Source organism: Castor canadensis, chromosome 1 (genome assembly GCF_047511655.1).
Source record: "Castor canadensis chromosome 1, mCasCan1.hap1v2, whole genome shotgun sequence".
Taxonomy (NCBI): Eukaryota; Metazoa; Chordata; class Mammalia; order Rodentia; family Castoridae; genus Castor; species Castor canadensis.
Window position 1 is genome coordinate 154,663,827 of NC_133386.1, and position 19,066 is coordinate 154,682,892.

Here is a 19,066-nt window from a genome sequence, read left to right on the forward strand (position 1 = left end):
CATCCCACAAAGTTTTTTGTAAAATTCAGCCAATTTAATATCTGTAAAATCATGTGTTTTAACAACTTAAGGTAGTTATTATTGTCTCGAGCCTGGGGTTAAACAGCAACCATTTTTCATAACAGACAATACAGTACTTGTCAGAGGGTTTAGGAGAAAGATTCCTATTAGAGACCATGAACTGAAACAAAATTTTATAAAAAAGAATTCATTTTCAAATTACTAAAGTGGCTTGAGTAAACTTGAAAAGCAGGGTACCTATCGAACTCCTTTGGTTTTTGTTGCTTTTTTTTTGTTTTGTTTTGTTTTGTTTAACTAATCATTCATTGCCCTAATAAAACTGGATACTTAGAATTTCATAGTTACTCTTTCATCAAAGATAAAAATTTAGTGTGGGATATTAACATGAAAACAGGGTCTTCTTACACAATGCCTAGCTTTATTTTTTAAAGGAAAAAGGTACTTTTTAAAGACAAAAACATACATGTACTAGAATAAGATGTAGCTTCTGAAAAGATACCATTTTCTTTCACAGTGTCTTCCTCTTTTGATCTGGTTGGTAGATGTGAGTAGATAGATTCCAATCGGTTCTCACACACTCTTGGTGTGGCCCATTCATTATGGATGTGCAAAATAATATCCTGCCTTCCTTATCTCACAGACAGGCTCTGCACACCTTACTAAGAAACCTCCCCATGGCCACTAGGTATAACTTTCTGCCTTAGATCATGTAGCAAATAAGTAGTTCCAGGACATGAAAATTAAGGTTCATAAAAGAAACCATTGTCACTCATTCTATTTACTTGTTTTTAGGCCTAATTTGATTAATAATTCTATTGTTTTAGCTCCCTCATCATTCAATGTAAGCACAATAATTGAAAGAAATAGAAACTCAAACATTCTGGATGCCATGTTAGTTTCATGTCACTTACCTCAGTCATAGCATCCTGCAAAATCTCTTTACCAAGAAGATTGTGCAGCCAGGAGATGACCTTAACAAAGCTGAGATCACTGACCCAAGGAAGAGCAAGGTCCATTCCCTAAACTGGCATATTCTCAAGACTAGAAAATAATTGATTTAGGCCTCTTTGACTAGCATTGAGACTTCTGCCTCGGTGACCAGACAAAATCTGACTAGAAGTTTTTTGGTTTTCTTTAAATTAAATTCCCAAAATAACTATATGAAGATTATATAATCAGTGCCCCTTCTAATGTTAGCCTTTCCTTTTGTTAGATCACAAGAAAATTTTTAGCTGATCGGACCACCTCTGTTCAAAGATAGTTTATGTGTGTCTTGGTGGGGAAAAGAAGTGGTGAAAGAAGTGAAGAATTCAGGGAAAAAGGCACTGAGTGGTAAGAAATTATATTTTAATGAAGCCACCTTGAATGAAATGATGGCAACTACATTTATCACTTTTAAAATTTTAATCATCCTAAAAACTTTGCCTAAAGAAAATTGCTGAATGATATGAAGGAAAAGAGAAAGCAGGTAAAAGAAAGAAGGCACAGCACCTAAGGTAAGATTTGGACAGCTCAAAGTTATCTCCCCTCACTTGGATTTCTAAAAGAAGAAGCTCAGCTCCTTAGACTCCTGTTTTCACCAAGAACCATTCAAAGACAGGTTTCTTTCTCCATCTTCTTTGTCTCCTAATCCTCACCATTATACCTTGCACAAATTAAAAGCTTACATTTAATTTAAACGAACCACACAATTTATATGATTTTGTGTTTTAAACAATTAAGTCTTCAAATAATAAAAAATAAATTGATCATTTCAGAAAACAATAATTTATTAATTCTTAAAGCATTAAAAATGAATAAGACATACTAAACTATATTAAACATGCAAATCTGTTCTCTAAAGTTGGTTCAAAATGCCTGTTCCAATCAAATACTACTAACTAAAAGAAAGGTAAAGTATATTTTAAATAAAGTTTCATTGCTTTCTGCTTATATAGTGAATCACTTGAATGCTATCTTATAACATCATTTTTTTCAAATACTTTCTTTAGAAGTACATTCCCTATAACTTCTTCATAGCAATACACTAACAAAGAAAAAGTTTCCCATGTTTAGATGCCAAAGGTTTACAACAATGTACACGTATAAATACACTTTAAATTTTAAACTCGTTAGATAAATAAGTGTGTATACATACAGAGACAGTTTTTAATACCTGCCATATACTCTCGACTAGTTCTATATAATGAATATATATCAATTAATTAAAAGTACTTTACTATATCTTTAAAGTTTACTCAATTTTTTTTCCTTAAAATTTACCTTCTTTCTTCATTGTCCAAAATACCATTTGAAATATAAAGGTGTTTCAAGGATAAGAAAGAGACCAGAAATACCACCATTTTGATATACATTGCATATTCACCAAATGAGTCTTTGGATCCCTGGTACATAATCTCCTCGTGTACTGACAGCTCTTTGAATTCTGCATCATCTCACATCTTTTCTTTGAGCACAGGAGCATAGCACTTTTCAAGTCCAGATAACCAGAAGATGTAAGAAGTTATCAGGGTAAATTATTCATGTGTATATAGACTAGAATCTTTAAGGTAACCATTTCTACAATTGAACCATATTCCCCCAAAAAACTAAGATATTTATTCTTTATCCTTTGTAATGGACCCAAATTATGTTATTTTACAGGAAATCACAACTCCAGGTGATATATTTTTCTATACTTCTCCCTACCCCCACCAAAAAAAAAAAAAAACAGTTTTAAAAAATAAATAATACTTACGGAGCAGTTGCCAAAAGAAATAAACTAGTCAAAATTCACACAGAAAATGATGAATTTGTTTACAAACTCTAAGTGTTTCACCACGTAATAAGAAAAGTAACAAATAAACCAATACTTACAATTATACAGAAAGATCAGCCCCAGCACCCAGAAATTACTGGTAAACTGCCTTTGAATTCATGAAAGTGACCTGAAAATTTAGACATAAAATGAAATGAAAAAAGATAAGTACATTGCATTTATATGTTTTATTAAAGAAATATACATTCTGGCTAAAAATCTTACTATTTTTACTTAGGCAGTGTCATCATCTACTCTAACAACTTTTGCCAAGACTACAACAATTATTTCAATGTTCTACATCTAAAAATATAACATTTCCATCCATTTTGACTTTTAAAAAAACTATCAGCAATAAAGCAAAGGTTTAAAAGCATAAGTAGAAAATAAAAGTGAGATTTTTAAAGGAAAAAATAAGAATTACACATTACATTTAAAAACCATGTTTACCTCATCTTTGAAAGTTAAAATGAATTAGTTTCACAAAGAAGATCATGAATGTGCTCAACAGAAATACTTTTTAGGTGGAATTAATAAGAAAGAAGGCAGGTTTTGGGTTTTTTTTTTCTACATAAGATGTGGAACCCATTAGATGTTGAGGTGATAAACAATATAAGCCCTCATAAGCCTCAATTCAATCCAATATTCTTTTGCTTGCACATTTTAGTTGTGGCTGAAGAGGTAACAAATGCAATTCAAACACACAAAGCTAGCCTTATAAAAAGATTTAAGTTGTACAATGAGTCACTTCTAAATATCTATGGCTTCCTCTCTCCAGTACCCCCACACATTAGAAGATAGTTTTGTAGTTTATTGTTATTGTTTGGTCTAAATACCACACATTTTTAGTTTCATGAAAACAAAAAAACTTTGTTGCAGAGACTTTATTCTTTTCAGAATGGCTATGAATAGTGTTCAAATGAAAATAATAATGAAGCTTGAGTTCCTAATTTAAGTCAGAAACTTCCCAGGTTCTGGAGATTGATTTGATTCATTCTACATTTGTAAAACATAAGCAGTAAACAGCTAGGTTAATTAGAGCTAAGTAGGTCTAAATAAAATTCATTCTGAAAAACAGAAGTCTTGATCAATATCATTTGTAGGAACCACTACAGACCCAACTTTGTAATAATAGCACAATGGCCTTAATAGGCCCAGGTATCGGCATCTGAAACTAATTTGTAATATGAAATAAATACTCAATTCAGCCCTTTCCCAACCCCTAAAAATATGCCTTTACCTAATGTGTTCTATATTCTAATTTTAACTGACAAACAATAAAGGCCAGTGTATTTGGACAGTTTTAAGTATCCAGGTTACTATATTCTTTAAGATTCTTCATAATGCCTCCTTCTTTTGTGTAGGGAATGATGCCTTAGACCCTCCCTACTCCAGTTTCACTAGTTTCCACCAATTCTGTAATGTCCACTTCCACAAGTGGAAGAAGTATGTTGGAGTCTGACCAGGAAATTAATGATATTGCTATCACTAATTTTTGTTATTATACCCTTTTCTTCTTCATGGCTTTCTGATATTTCTGGGATCCAGGAGCATAATTTTATCTGGGACACCACACAACCCTACTTAGACACATAATATGAGCTATTCAAGTGCAACAAAGGGCTGGAGGTATGGCCTAAGTTGTAGAGCACCTGCCTAGCAAGCAGGAGGTCCTCAGTTCAACTCCCAGTTAAGCAAAGAATACTGGTTTTGGAAAAAAAAAGGCTATTTTCACATTTTTTCCTGAGTTACAAATTATAATTTCTTTGGGGTAAAGTTACCCCCAAAATAAATCTGTAGCCAAGTGCTATATACTTAAAAGGGCTTTTAGTACCTATGCATTTTTAATGCCATACTTCATTTTTCTGGCAACCTTTCTTTTTAAAGTATAAATTGGAACTGTATGAGAGATACGATATATCCCATTCCTTCATTATTGTGTGAACAATGAGAGAGGAGGGTAAAAGAAAATTCATTCAGAATATACTAGAGCTAGCACAGATCTATTTTTTTCAATCACTGGACTCTTTAGGCATTAAGATCTCTAACTCTATAAATATTTTAAATCTTGGAACAAGTGAGATTCCAGATGCTCAGGACAAATAATATTCTAATATATACCAGTACAAAGTCAACAAATCTCATTTGTCATATCACTGCAGTTCTGCTACATAAGATAACAACTTTGGGTCTCAATATCAAGTGATTTTTCACTATTGGTACAGTCTAGAACAAACAACTAAAAGAGAACACATGCCCAAGGTCACAGCTCACTATTATAAAGGAAAAATTACTTTAATGCATACTTCCTGATACAGAGAAATTAGTAATAAACAAGCAACATTTTATGATAAGCAAAGAGTGAAAAAATTTGTACCCACAACTTGTAAACTACATCTTTAAGAACTAGAAGAAATTAGGCAGAACAAGACACGCCCCAAAATAAAAGTGGTCACTTTGTACCTAAAGGCAGGACAAAAGTAAGAAGATACAGAAGGAAATGCCAGAGGAAATCACCATCTTTTCTGGAAAACCATAAGCTGTTTAATAAAAGGAATTCTCAGAATACCCAATCACCCATGGCTTATTTCAACCCTCTTGTTTTTTATTCATTCACTCATTCAGCAAAGAGCAATCCATGGGTTAAGCATTGCACTAGACATAAGAACGCAAAGATTTAAATTTTTAAAAAACGGACTTTCCCTCAATAATCAATCAATAATCCAACCTGTGCCACAGAACTCTTACATCTAACTATGGTAGTGATATGCTCCATCCCATTAAATTGTCCAATCTTTTACATATCCTTAATTTACTAAATAAAAAAAGGACTGCTAAACTTCAATATAAAAATATATAGAGAATCTAAAGAAAATGTACAATGAAGAAATACAAATATCTAATATGACAAAAATGTAAATAACACAAAATATTAACCTCCCAGATAATCAATGAAACATAAGGAAACAATTTTATCTAAAATATCAACAAAATACTTTGTATCAACAATTACTATCAACAATAAACTCGATAAAAATTGTATTGGTTAGGGAGGAGAAAAATGAGAACTTTATGTTGGAATCATAAGTTGGGGCAACCCTTGTGAATGGCAATTTAACAGTAATTGTTTAAAAATTTAATGGTCATATCCTTTAAATCTGCAGTGCTACATCTGAAAAACATCATAAGGAACTGATCACAAAAATGTTAAAAGACATATGACATGTAATTACATTAGAGAAAAGACAGTCTCTTCAACAAATAGGATTGGGAAAACTGAATAGCTACATGTAGAAGACTGAAAATAGATAACTATCTTGAATCCTGTATGAAAAAAAAATCCATTCCAAATAATCAAAGATCTTGATGTAAGTCTTAAAGCATTAAACTACTACAGAAAAACATACAAAAGGCACTTGTATTATTTTCAGAATAGGACTCCAGGAAATAAGAGCAAGAATTGACAAATGGGATGGCATCAAATTAAAAAGTTTCTGCACATCAAGGAAACAATTACAATTATCAGAATCAGGAGACAATGCACAGAATATATAAAGAGCTCAAAAACTTAAACACCAAGAGAAGAACTAATCCAATTAACAAATGGACAAAGGAATTGAACCCACATGTCTCAAAAAGAAGCACAATTGGCTAGTAAATACATAAATGTTCAACATCCTTAGCATAAAGGAACTGCAAATTAAAACACTGAGATTCCAACTCACCCCAGTCAGAATGGCTATCAAGAAAACTAAAACTATAAGTGCTGGCAAGGATGAGGGGCAGGGGACTCTTATACACTGTTGGTGAGAATGTAAATTAGTGCAGCCACTATGGAAATCACTATAGAGATTCCTTAAAAAAAAAAAAACACTTAAAAAGGTCTAGAGGTGTGACTCAAGCAATACAGTGCCTGCCTAGCAAGTGCAAACCCCTGACTTCAAACCCCAGCACCACCAAAAAAAAACCCAATTGAAATAGAACTACCTATGACCTTGCTATACCACTCTTGGGCATATATATGAAGAAATGTAAGTCAGCATACAATAGAGCACACCCATGTTTATAACAGCACTACCTACAACAGCCAAGCTGTGGAAGCAGTCTTGATGCCCAGCAACCAATGATTGGGAAAAGAAAATGGTAGAAGAAGGAAGTGTGTGATGAGGGTGAATATGATCAAGGTACATTATATACACATCTGAAAACAACATGACGAAATCCACTAAAAACTGTTAAAAACAAGGAGAAAGGAGGGAAATAAGTTAACACAGAGTGTCACAGACAATGTGAATTTGATCAAAATATGCATATATGCACAATTTATGTAATAAAAAACTTTAAAGATATATCACGTGTAATATTTATGCTAATTATAGCATTTTTATAATAGCAAAAATTGAAAATAATCTAATTGCATATGTAAATTATGCTACACACATACCACACTACTTTGTAATTATTTAAACTTATGATCTAAATCTATTTTTATTGACATAAGATGACCACATGTATTTCTGAATAAAAAATACTAATGTATACTGAGAAGACAATTTATAGAAAATTAAATACATATGTATATATATGTGAAAACCAAATATACATATGTATATATACAAGTTTACAAAGTAAAGTACAATTTCATAAAACTGTTAACATTGGGCAGTGAATTCCCAGTCTATTTTTATTTTCTTATTCTTATGGATTGGTATTATTTAGTTTTCTTATACATAATGTATCTAATGTTTCCTAAAACAATGAAACTATTTCTAAAATTTGGTATATCACTTACATATTCAAAGAAATCAGGTATAGGATAACTTGCTACTAATCTAGGGGCAAAAGTCAAATATTAATATTCACTTTTTATAAAACACCTCAGAGTTACAGAGCTTCCAACCACTACCTTGACATCAAATGAAGAAACCATAAACATTTTCACAAAAGCATACCCTACTCTGCCAAAAATAGCTAATAGATCAAAGGTAAATAGCAAATAAAAACACTGCCACACCTCCCATATAATTAGACTTTAAAAGCTTTCAAGCTAAATTTTAAAACCTGCATAAAGCTATCCCTAAGCCACACCCATTTCTCTTTTTACCTCCCCCCTTTTTTTTAATATTTGATTTAGCAAGATGTTTCAAGCATCAAGTAAGTAGTTGAATTGAATGAACTTTCAATCCTGAGAATCAATGATAATAAAGTATTACTTAAGCTACTAAGTGCTTCCACAAATACTTGCAACAAAATGTTGTTCACTTTTATATTAAAATATACCATTGCAAGTTTAAATATTCTAGTAAGAATTCGTTTTCTTTAATTTATGGATTATACTTATTATAATATTTATACTGTTATATAAAGTGAGCCACTGAGTTCAAAAACAATTATCTTCAAAACATTTATTTTTCTCAACTAACTTTTGAGGGAAAAGAGTCAATGCCTGATATCTTATATACCAAAATAAAAACTTGAAGGACATTAAAAAATATCTCCTATGCAAAGTACAATGAATCTTCCTAGAGAAATGATTTATGAATTAAAACTATTTGATACAAAAGGTAAGCATATTCATGAGGTATCAAGGAAGACAACTTACCTAGTCCAACACTAAACTTTCCTGGGAGAAGAGCTTAGTTCTTTAGCAAAACAGGAATTTCTCCTATTCTTAAAGATCTCCCAAAGAAGTATATTATTGAAGCCAATTCATAGTTGCCTATTCATATATTCTATGATGCTCAATCAATATTGCTCTTCAATATTATTTTGGTATTGAAGTCCACAATTTAGAAGGGACATTGACAAAGCATTCAGAAGAAAATGGCTAAGAAACTTTTGGGGAACCATGTTACATTGTAGTGGTTTTATTATGTTCTAAAAATGGTAATGGTAATGAATTTTAGAGATCAGCTAGTCCAGTGATTCAGAAACTCTTTGATCTGAAGACTCCTTCATATTCTCTTAAAATTTATTAGGGATTCTAAAGAGCTAGTGTTACATTTATTCATATTTTTTATATGAGAAACAAAACTTAAAACTTTAGATATTGGTTCATTTAAAATAACAAATATAACATACTTTATGAAATATAAGCATATTTTCCAAATGAGAAATTAGAAAGAAAACTAACATTGTCTTACATTTTTGTAAATCTATTAAGAGTTATTAAGTAAATCTATTACTTTTTAAAAAGACTACTAAATTTTCATGGATGCTATTGCATCCAATCTATTCGGATATGTTAATTTGCAAGAACTTTGTAATATCATTAGAAAAATACTGGTTGACTGAGTTATACAGAGCTTCAAAAAGTTAACACATTTCATTATGCAATATTTTTTAAACCACATTTCTTAATATAGCCACCAATCTTACCAGAAAACTTTTTAAGTATATTGGGAAGCCATCAGGTTCATAGTAGTGGATACAAGCTTTCCAAACTACTAATTTTCTCTTGAAAGCATGAATTTTATTAACAAAAAACAGTATCAGTTGTTTTTCTTAAAGTAGGCAGCTCTTACTGATTTTTTTTAAATGACTGTCAAATACAAAGTCTAAATGACATTGTATGTGTCTTAGCTGTTCTTTCAAATAAAAATTGTACTCGACCAAAAAAAAAGTTGTTCTTCAACTCAAGCATGCCAGTGATTTTCCTCACGATAACCTTCATGCAGTGCTTTATGCATACTTCAAATTTCAGAGTATAAAAACTATACTCAAGAATTGATAAAATTGATTATTTTTATGGTTTCATGGATAATATTAAGCAGAACTGGCCTTTTTGTTCATTTTTTAAACCATAAGTGATGAGAATAAAGACTCCTAATACAGTTTGATGCCACTGTCTTCATTTGTGCTAAGACAACAGCAGCTTTACTAAAACTGCATTGCATCTTCAGTGTAATTGCCAATACAGTGAAAAAGGCAACTGAAAACTTCACATTGTGATGACAATAGTTTTGACTTTGAAGACCCTCTGAAAGTGTCTTAGGGCTTCCCTGGGTCCACAGACTACTTTCTGATACTGCTGATCTACTCTGAGACTCCATTTTACTACTAAGGAAGCCAACAAAGAAGAGTAAACAAATTTAGCACAGCTAGTGTAATACGGTAAATACTGATTGAAAGTTAATTTCTCTTCTCGCTCTCCAAAAGAATAATTCTAGTGGGTAGAACTTACAAGGTGTTGGATTTTAGTTCAGTCCAAGATAAATTTTAAAGACAATGGAATAAGTTGCCTCACAAAATAGAAGTTGTCAAAGGTAAGCTATATGGCTCTACTTACGAAGATTGTAAAAAGAACTCTGACACTGTGTTCTAAGTTGAAAGTTGTACCAAAATAGCTGAATGTATAATCACTTAGAAATTTATAAAATTCAAATTTCTGGACTCCACTCCATACCTACTAAATTTTTAAAAAAAATCTCTGCAGTTTATAGCCATCTTGGCTATAGATTGATGTTCAGGAGCTGCTCCATCTGAAGTCACTATCTCTCTAAAATTATCCACCCCACCCTTATTCTTTAATGTAATATTTCTTAAGCCTGCTTTAATAGATTATGGATGGTCAGGACCAAGGTTTTTCTGGATCAGGAGAAAAAAGAATTAATGTTGTGTTTCCTAGGCCCACCAATTTACCCTGTCAACATACCACGCGTAGCTGAGCTGTAAATCAGAGATAGATTGCCTAAGTTTGACACTTTTCACAACTACTAACATTTTATTGCTCTCTTCAAATAACAATTGAACAGCTACCTGTGAATAGGATAGTTAGTATAAAAATAGTATCCACATGAAAATGTGAATGAGATTGTTTAGAAGAAAGAACATTTCTTTATAAAGGCATTTTAAAAGGCAGCTTATCACTATAAGCCAAGATCAAAATATAGACCACAAACTTCCAAAAGCTATTTATAAAACCATGATGTAACTTACACCTCAAAACTCTTGTATTTTGAGGTCTTGACTACTGAAAAATTCTTCAAAAATATAGTATAATGTAGCAAGGCTATTTGACCAGAATCAAAGAAAAATTTATCATTGGGTTCAAAAAGAGCAAGAGTTTGATATAAAGAATAAATTTTAGAACTTTTCACTCAATAAACTTGTACTCTTTTATCCTTTCCTTCATGGCCTTTTCTTTTCTTAGCAAAACATACCTATTTTAAATACCAATTGTGGTTGTATTAATATCAATTTTTTCAGGCATATATGATATCAGTAACAAAAGGAAGCAAAAGAGTTGTTTGTGAGTAGGAATGGAGAAAAAGGTGAGTATAAAAAAAATTTTAAGACTACCTATATCAGAATCACCAAGGGCAATTATTAAAGTAATTTTTTTTTAAAGATTATTCAGCCCCTATTCTGACATACTGACTATGATTCTGAAGTGTGGCCCAGGAATCTACTAAAAATAGACACCCCCACCAGGTACTTCCTAGGATGCTAAAATTCAAAAGCTGCTGAGCTAAAAGACAAGTTTATTAAATAAGAGTAAGCTCATCAAAACTTTAGTGAAAAAATGAGAATTTTATAAATCAATAAAATATTTTATCTTATTGAAACATTTTCAATGCTTTTGTTTTTTAAGTAAAATATTTTCTTAAAAGTAAGTGGTATCAGAAACTAGACACAAAATTTAGCTCAAGTTGTTAGTTATTGCTGGGTAATTCTTTTCTTTTTCTTTTTTAAATTTGAGATAACAGGCTGTTCTTCAGCAATTCATATCTGAGAGATCTGAGAGCCCATAGGATATAAGGCAAGAAAAAGGGATCTCTAGGGACACAGAATAATGAAGCTCCATCTCTGACTCCAGCAACTGACAACGTGTGATCACTGAGGGTAAGTGTCGTCCTTAAAACAGTCTCATATGGCAGTACATTACCATCCTCAGAAAGAGAGGCAGCTTCCTATCCTTAGTCAGTTTTCTCTCCCTGAGTTCAGCTCACAGAGTACCAGTAGAGGGCAAGAACATTTGAAAAGCAATCATTTAACAAAATTTTGCAAACAAATACTAATTTTTAAGAAGTTCAGACATCTTTTTAACCAGTCTACTACTTTCTATAGAGTAAACTGATGAAAACAAATTAGACAGGGCTATTCTTTGTTCTTAGACTAGGTAGCTAAAGACAAATTAAAAAACATCTCAAAAGAGTAAATTTTGATCCTAATTTTCAGAAACTTTTCTTATTGCACTTTCAGTACCACTCCCTCTAACCACAAATAATGACTTCATTAATGCAGCTCTGCAATTTAAAGTATCAGGCAAATAACACCATGTAACTTAGATGAGTCGACACCGCCTGTTGTGCAAATATGTACTTAGACAATTATAAAAATAACAGCTGCATTATCAACTGGATACAGACCAGAACTACTTATGTGACTGCAGAGAATCAACATGGTCTGAACTTGCTATATAACATGTATGTGGTGCTTTATATTTTTCAAATATTTCTCAATGCATGGTAGAAATTTAAAAGAGGAGAGATTCTAAAAGAGAAAAATAAAGATTTTGTAACCATAAGCTAATTATCTAAGTGTCATAATTCCTAGTGTATATCATAGTTATTCAGCATTTATTGAATACTTTCTCTGTGCCAGGCACTGTGTTAGGCCCTGGAAAAACAAAAATAACTGATTGAACAAATTCAGTGTTTATATATGTATATAAATGTTATATAGCTATGTTACACATTTATCTAATTATATCATAAATGATTAAGCCTTTATAAAAAAGATTGTTGGAAACCAGCACACTATGTTTCTATAACGTCTGTTTTGACATGAATGTGATTACTTTAATGATTTAAAATGCAAAAGAAAAAGGAGATAAAGTAGCAATGGTAATAATTTGAAGCAATTTATATTAAAAAAATAAGGAAATTTTAAGTAAAATATAGCCATTCACTACGCATAAAATTATGTAGTTATTTAAATTTTTATTTAGAATTCTACATAATAGCATAATAATATGGTTATATAATGCAAAACAAAAATGGAGTAAAATTACAAACATAATACTTTCAAAAAATAAAATGCTATGCTTAAGAAAAAGAATGAGAGGGGGTCAAGTGAAGTGACTCAAGTCTGTCATCTTGGCTACTTGGAAAGCAGAGATTAGGAGGATTACATGTGCTCAATTCTGCCCTCATAGAACAAAAGTATCCATAGAAAATACACAAATGAATAGGCATAGCTATGTTCCAATAAAACTTCATTTAGAAAAATTTTATTAGAAAAATCATAATTTTCTGATTCCTGACTTCATGGATTCCCTAAGTGGAGATCCCCTAAATAGCTTTCTAGGCCAGGACCCTCCAGGAATATTCCCTCAATAATTATATCTTCTACTCATTGTTTCCCATAATAGGGTCTACATATTACTCATTTCCTGAAATATTAATGACTATTATGCCTTGATAACATTCTGTGACCATTTAAGTTTAAGAAACTCTAGACTGAACAGATTTTGTGTCTGAGGAGCTTCTTTGCACATTACCATCTTTGGAAATCCTCAAAAGGAGGGATTTGGAGTGAAATTTATAACTAATTGATTCTTTATTTTGACAAATTTTTTATTATTTTTACATTTACTCACATGTGTATACATTGTTTGGGCCACCTCTTCCCCCACCCCCTTGCTTCAGGGCAGAATTGACAAAAATTTTGAATGCCTATCTACTTAGTGATCTGGATATATTAATAAATAAAACAGACAAAAGTCCTTGACTTGATTGTGTTTACATTCTGATAGATAGGCAAACAAGAAACAAAATAAGTAATATGATGACTATTTTTGATGGTGATGAGTGATAGAAAGAAAAGTGAAGCAACCGAAGGACAGGGCATGCTAAAGTTGGGAGTAGATGCACAGAACATTCACAGATTAAATGAATGGGGACAAATACTGTAAATATTGTTATACATATGGTTAAAGTAAGACATAAAGATAAAAAAAGATAAAAGTAAATTAATTTCCAAGTTAGTAACATGCATGTACTAACTGAAAGAAATTAACAATATCAATAACATAATAATATCACAATGACTTAAAGTCTTAAAGAATTACTAGAAAAAGATAATAGTTATAATAACCTTAACAGTAACAATTAAAGTCAATTCACCAATAAAATGTCTAAGTCTGTATGAGCTTAATGACAGTCACAATGAACTTAAATTTAGCAGAAATCTAAGAAAAGTAGACAAATCCACAATCAAACTTGAAGATTTTAAAATATTTCCCTTGATCACTTATAAAATATACTAGAAAAAATAATCAATATGATCAATAAATTTGATTTGATATATTTAGAATGGTGCACCCAACAACTGTACAAAAACACTATTTTTTTTCTTTTATTATTCATATGTGCATACAAGGCTTGGGTCATTTCTCCCCCCTGCCCCCACCCCCTCCCTTACCACCCACTCTGCCCCCTCCCTCTTCCTCCCCACCCCCTCAATACCCAGCAGATACTATTTTGCCCTTATTTCTAATTTTGTTGAAGAGAGCGTATAAACAATAATAGGAAGAAACAAGGGTTATTGCTGGTTGAGATAAGGATAGCTATACAGGGCATTGACTCACATTGATTTCCTGTGCGTGGGTGTTACCTTCTAGGTTAATTCTTTTTGATCTCACCTTTTCTCTAGTTCCTGGTCCCCTTTTCCTATTGGCCTCAGTTGCTTTGAAGGTATCTGCTTTAGTTTCTCTGCGTTAAGGGCAACAAATGCTAGCTAATTTTTTAGGTGTCTTACCTATCCTCACCCCTCCCTTGTGTGCTCTCGCTTCTATCATGTGCTCATAGTCCAATCCCATTGTTGTAAAAACACTATTTTTAAGTAAACAGTATGCTATCAACTTAATGGTTGAAATATTTAAAATATTAAAAGCATTTCCTTTAAAACAGAAAATGTAACAAATATCATTACTTCTATTCTCAGCATCGCACTGGACAGCACAATAAGACAAGTCAAAAGCAATACAAAATATAAAGACAGAAGGTGAAAAATATGATATAAGGCAAGAAAATATAAGTATCAAAAGGAAAAAATTAAATGGTCATAATGTGCAGATGATATGACTGCATACTTAGAAAATCCAAAAGAACATACAAATATTATACGTAAATTTGGCAAGTTTGTTTTATGGTACTGTACTATTTCTTTTTACAGTATCTAATATAATACATTTTGTAAATATTATTAAGAGAATGCACTTATATAAATATCATCACAAATAACAAATACCTAAGTAAAACTTACAATCAAAGATATAGAAGACCTCACTGCAAGAAACTGAGACATTTGAAAATAAGCTAAAACACCTAATAAGGGGAAGTTTATACTGTGACATAGATTGGAAGCCTCAAAATTGTTAAGGAAATCAATTTCCTCAAATTAACCTATAGATTCAATACTATTCTAATAAAAATTTCAACAGTCTATGCCTATCTGTTTGTATGTGTAGCTTGCTAAGTTGATTCTAAAATTTATGTGAAAACCCAAACACTCAAAGAAAAGCTAAGAGAATCTTGAACACAAAGAACAGACTTGCTATACCAGATAACAAGATTTACAAAGCAATAATAATTCAGACAGAGCAGAAATGGCACAAGGAGAGAAAAAAATACTCCAATGGAAGACAATACAAAGCACAGTAAAAGAGAAAAAAACAGGCAGATATATGGACTTGATTTAAAACAAAGTTGACACTACTAAGTACTGAGGAAAGGAAAGGATTTTAGTTTTTGTTTTTTCAATAAATGATGCTGGGTCAATTAGACATTCATATGGAAAAAGAAAATACAACTAGATCCCTTCCTCACATCGGACTGGAAAATTAGTCCCAGGTGTTCTATGGGGTCTAAACTCACAATGTAAAACAATGGTCAGAGATCCTTAAATGTGAGGTAAGTGAGGCTCTAGGAGTTTCATGGGGGGCTTCAAAGGTTCCATAATACTTTAAAATGGTACAAAAGAGTCTATTTTTCTGGGGAAATTATTCATATTTTTATCACCTCAGAAAAGAAAGAACAGGACATTAAAAGTACTAGCCAAAGTGAAAAGGTAGAAAAATTTGATTACATAAATAGCCGACATTTCTGTTCATTAAAAGACACCATAAGAGTCAAAGTGTGGGGAAAGATACTTGTAACACAGAAAGAATTCACCAGTGCCCCTACTTAAGAGCTCCTTGGCCCAATTCTGACTCAAGCCGGAGCCACAGTGGGCAGTCTCCCTGCAAGCTGAGACTTTTCCCAGTGCTCACAAGCATTGCTTCTAAGGCACTTGCTGAACTTCCTGACATTTCTGCTTCAGGACCTTCTCTGAAGGCATGGGAGTATGCTTAGGCCAACACAAGTTCAGCATGGAAGTTGGGGGGAGTAAATCCCCTGATGGACACCCTCAACCACTACTGAATAAGTATTCAGACTCTTCCTTCAGAAGGGCATTCTGTGCTCTTCTCAGAACTCCCAGAGTCATGATCCCAGTGCATAGAGTGCAAACTCAATAGTGGCATTTCCCTCTTCCCCGCCTTGCTATCCCACTCCTTCACTTCAACTGCCTGGGACAACCTCCCAAAAAGCTATCTGCCTCCTAGTCATCTTAGCCTTTCCTTTTTGGAACTGAAACTAAGGCTGTAAACTGGTTTACATCCAATATATATATATATATTAAGAACTCAAAATCAGTAAGAAAAAGGCAAGTGATTAAACAGAAAAAAAATGGTTCAAATTAATAAAAGGGATTCATAAAAAATTTCTAAATGGCCAATAAACATTAAAATGTACTAAATTTCATTAATATTTAGAGAACTACAAATTAAAATCATGAGACATCACATCATACCTACCAGAATGCTTGAACTACAAAGAATGGTAGCACAAATAATGGAATAAGAGGAACCTTCGTGCACTTTTGGTAGAAATATAAGTTAGAAGGACTTGGAGGGCTGGAAGTGTGGCTCAAGCATAGGTCACCTGCCAAGCAAGAGGCACGAAACCCTGAATTCAAACCCCAGTACTATTAAGAAATAAATAAATAAATAAGAAAGAAAGAAAAGAAAAGAAAAAAAAAGACTTATAAAAGTTTGGCCTTAACTAATATACAAAAAAATACCATATCCTGTGCTCCAGAAATTCCATGTCTAAGAATTTACTTGTATATCAATTATACAAGAATGCTTATAGCAGCATTATCCATATAAATCCCAAACTGGAAATTTCTGTCACCAGCAGAATGAACAAACTAATACAGTCACAAAATGGCATACTATACAACAATAGAAATAAACAAATTACTGCTACACAAAACAAGAGTGGATGTCACCAATATACTATGGAATGAAAGGTTCCAAAGGATGTATAACACACAATTCTATTTATATAAAGTGTAAAAACCAAGCAAACCAAAATAATGTTGTTTAGTCATGCATGATCTGGGGATGAAACTTAAAGCAAAGGTGTGATTACCATACAAAAGAGGTAATGACAGCTTTAGATTTAAAGGAGGAAGGGGGGCTAGTGGTTGGTAGAGGAACAAGAGCGGCTTCAAAGTATTGGAACCATTCTATTTCTCAACCTGAGTGGCGGTTCACTTCAAGATAAAAGATACTGGTTTTGTACACTTTCTATTTGGGTAATATATCCTGTAATACCAAGGTTAAAAATAAGCTTAAATGTGTGACTTTTAAACATAAGATAAGCAATCTAATTCAAAATGATAAAAATATAAACTAAAACAATGAAGTATCAGTTTTCACCTGTGTGGTCAGAGGTATGGAGAAACAGGCATCTCATATATTACTATTAAGAGTACAAATTGACATATTTATTGATGTCATATATTTATGACTATTGATGTCATCATATTGAGCCCCATATTTATTTAAAATTTCAATTGCTTTGTAAATTTTAACCCACAATTCCATTTCTAGGAATTTTCTCATACATGTATTTTTACATGAACACACACCAAAAATAAAAGCTATACAAGTGCATTCATTGTGGTATTGTTAATAATACCAACATTGTTACCATCAAATGCAGATTAATGTTCTCTGGGATTTCCAAGTTAAGGTGTCCTTTTTTTTTTTTGGCAGTATTGGGATTTGAACTCAGGGGTTTGTGCTTGATAGGCAGGCACTCTACCACTTGAGCCACTCTACCAACCGTGAGACTTCCAAGTTAACAATAAATAGTACTCTTGATAGTTTTAAAATTAAAACTCACAATCCCAATTCTAATCATAATATCACAAGAGGTAAAAGATAATTTCAAGGTAGTGAAAACTCTTTTTTTTTTAAATTTATTTATTTTTATTCATATGTGCATACAATGTTTGGGTGATTTCATGTTTGGCCGATACCCGGCCACTCTGCGGGTGGTCTCTTCAGTTTAGAGACCATTTCTTTTGTTATGTAAAAGCTTTTTAATTTTAAATTTTTAAAAAAGCATAGTACAAGGCAGAGCATGATGGCTTACACCTGTACACCCAGCTACTTGGGAGGCAGAAATCAGGAGGATCACAGTTCAAGGTCAGCCTTGGCAAAAAGTTAGACTCCCATCTCAACAAACTAACCATGTATGGTAGTCATGTCTATAATTCCAGCTAGGCAGGAGGCTGAGGTAAAGGGATTGCAGTCCTTGTCAGCCCAGGCAAAAGGCATGAGACCCTATCAGAAAAACAGCTAAAGCAAAAAGGGCTGGGGCATGGTTCAAGTGGTACAGCACCTGCCCAGAAAGCATGAGGACCTGAGGTTAAACCCCAGTACCACCACCAAAAAAAGAAAAAAGCAAAATATAAGCAAATATGCATAATACAGTACCATATGTGTTAAGGAGAAAAAAGGCATTTCATAGGATCTCTCTACACAGATTTATAAGCAAATGGTGGCAGACATGGCTTAGGGAAGGGAAATTAAGAACTTGAGGAATTTAAAGGAAATAAGTAGATCTACTTTTTACTATATGCCTTTTGTAGCTTTACAAAATTTTACCATATATAATGTATTCAAATAAATAAGTAAATTGATTTTGGATCTGAGTCACAAAAGTCCTCACAGTTCTTGACACATAATATCGAAAGAGATAAAGGTTACCTGCAAGGCTTTCTTTTTAAAGTATGCTATCCTATGTGCAGATGATATTAGTTACAAACATCTTTCATATTGATTAATTCTAAAAATGAAGCTTGGGAATTTGTCTTTCTGTTATGATGGTCTCCAGATAACTGAAGGAC

General features: G+C 32.4%; 1 protein-coding gene across 9 annotated transcripts in view; it reads right to left on the minus strand.

The window, feature by feature from the left end:
* Positions 1-19,066, minus strand: part of Sox6 (SRY-box transcription factor 6) — a 576,267-nt gene that overhangs the window by 482,433 nt on the left and 74,768 nt on the right. For all 9 annotated transcript variants that reach the window (XM_074042103.1, XM_074042097.1, XM_074042114.1 and 6 more), the window contains one exon: positions 2,878-2,948. The gene's annotated coding sequence lies outside the window, so the exon portion shown is untranslated. The remainder of the gene's footprint in view (positions 1-2,877; positions 2,949-19,066) is intronic.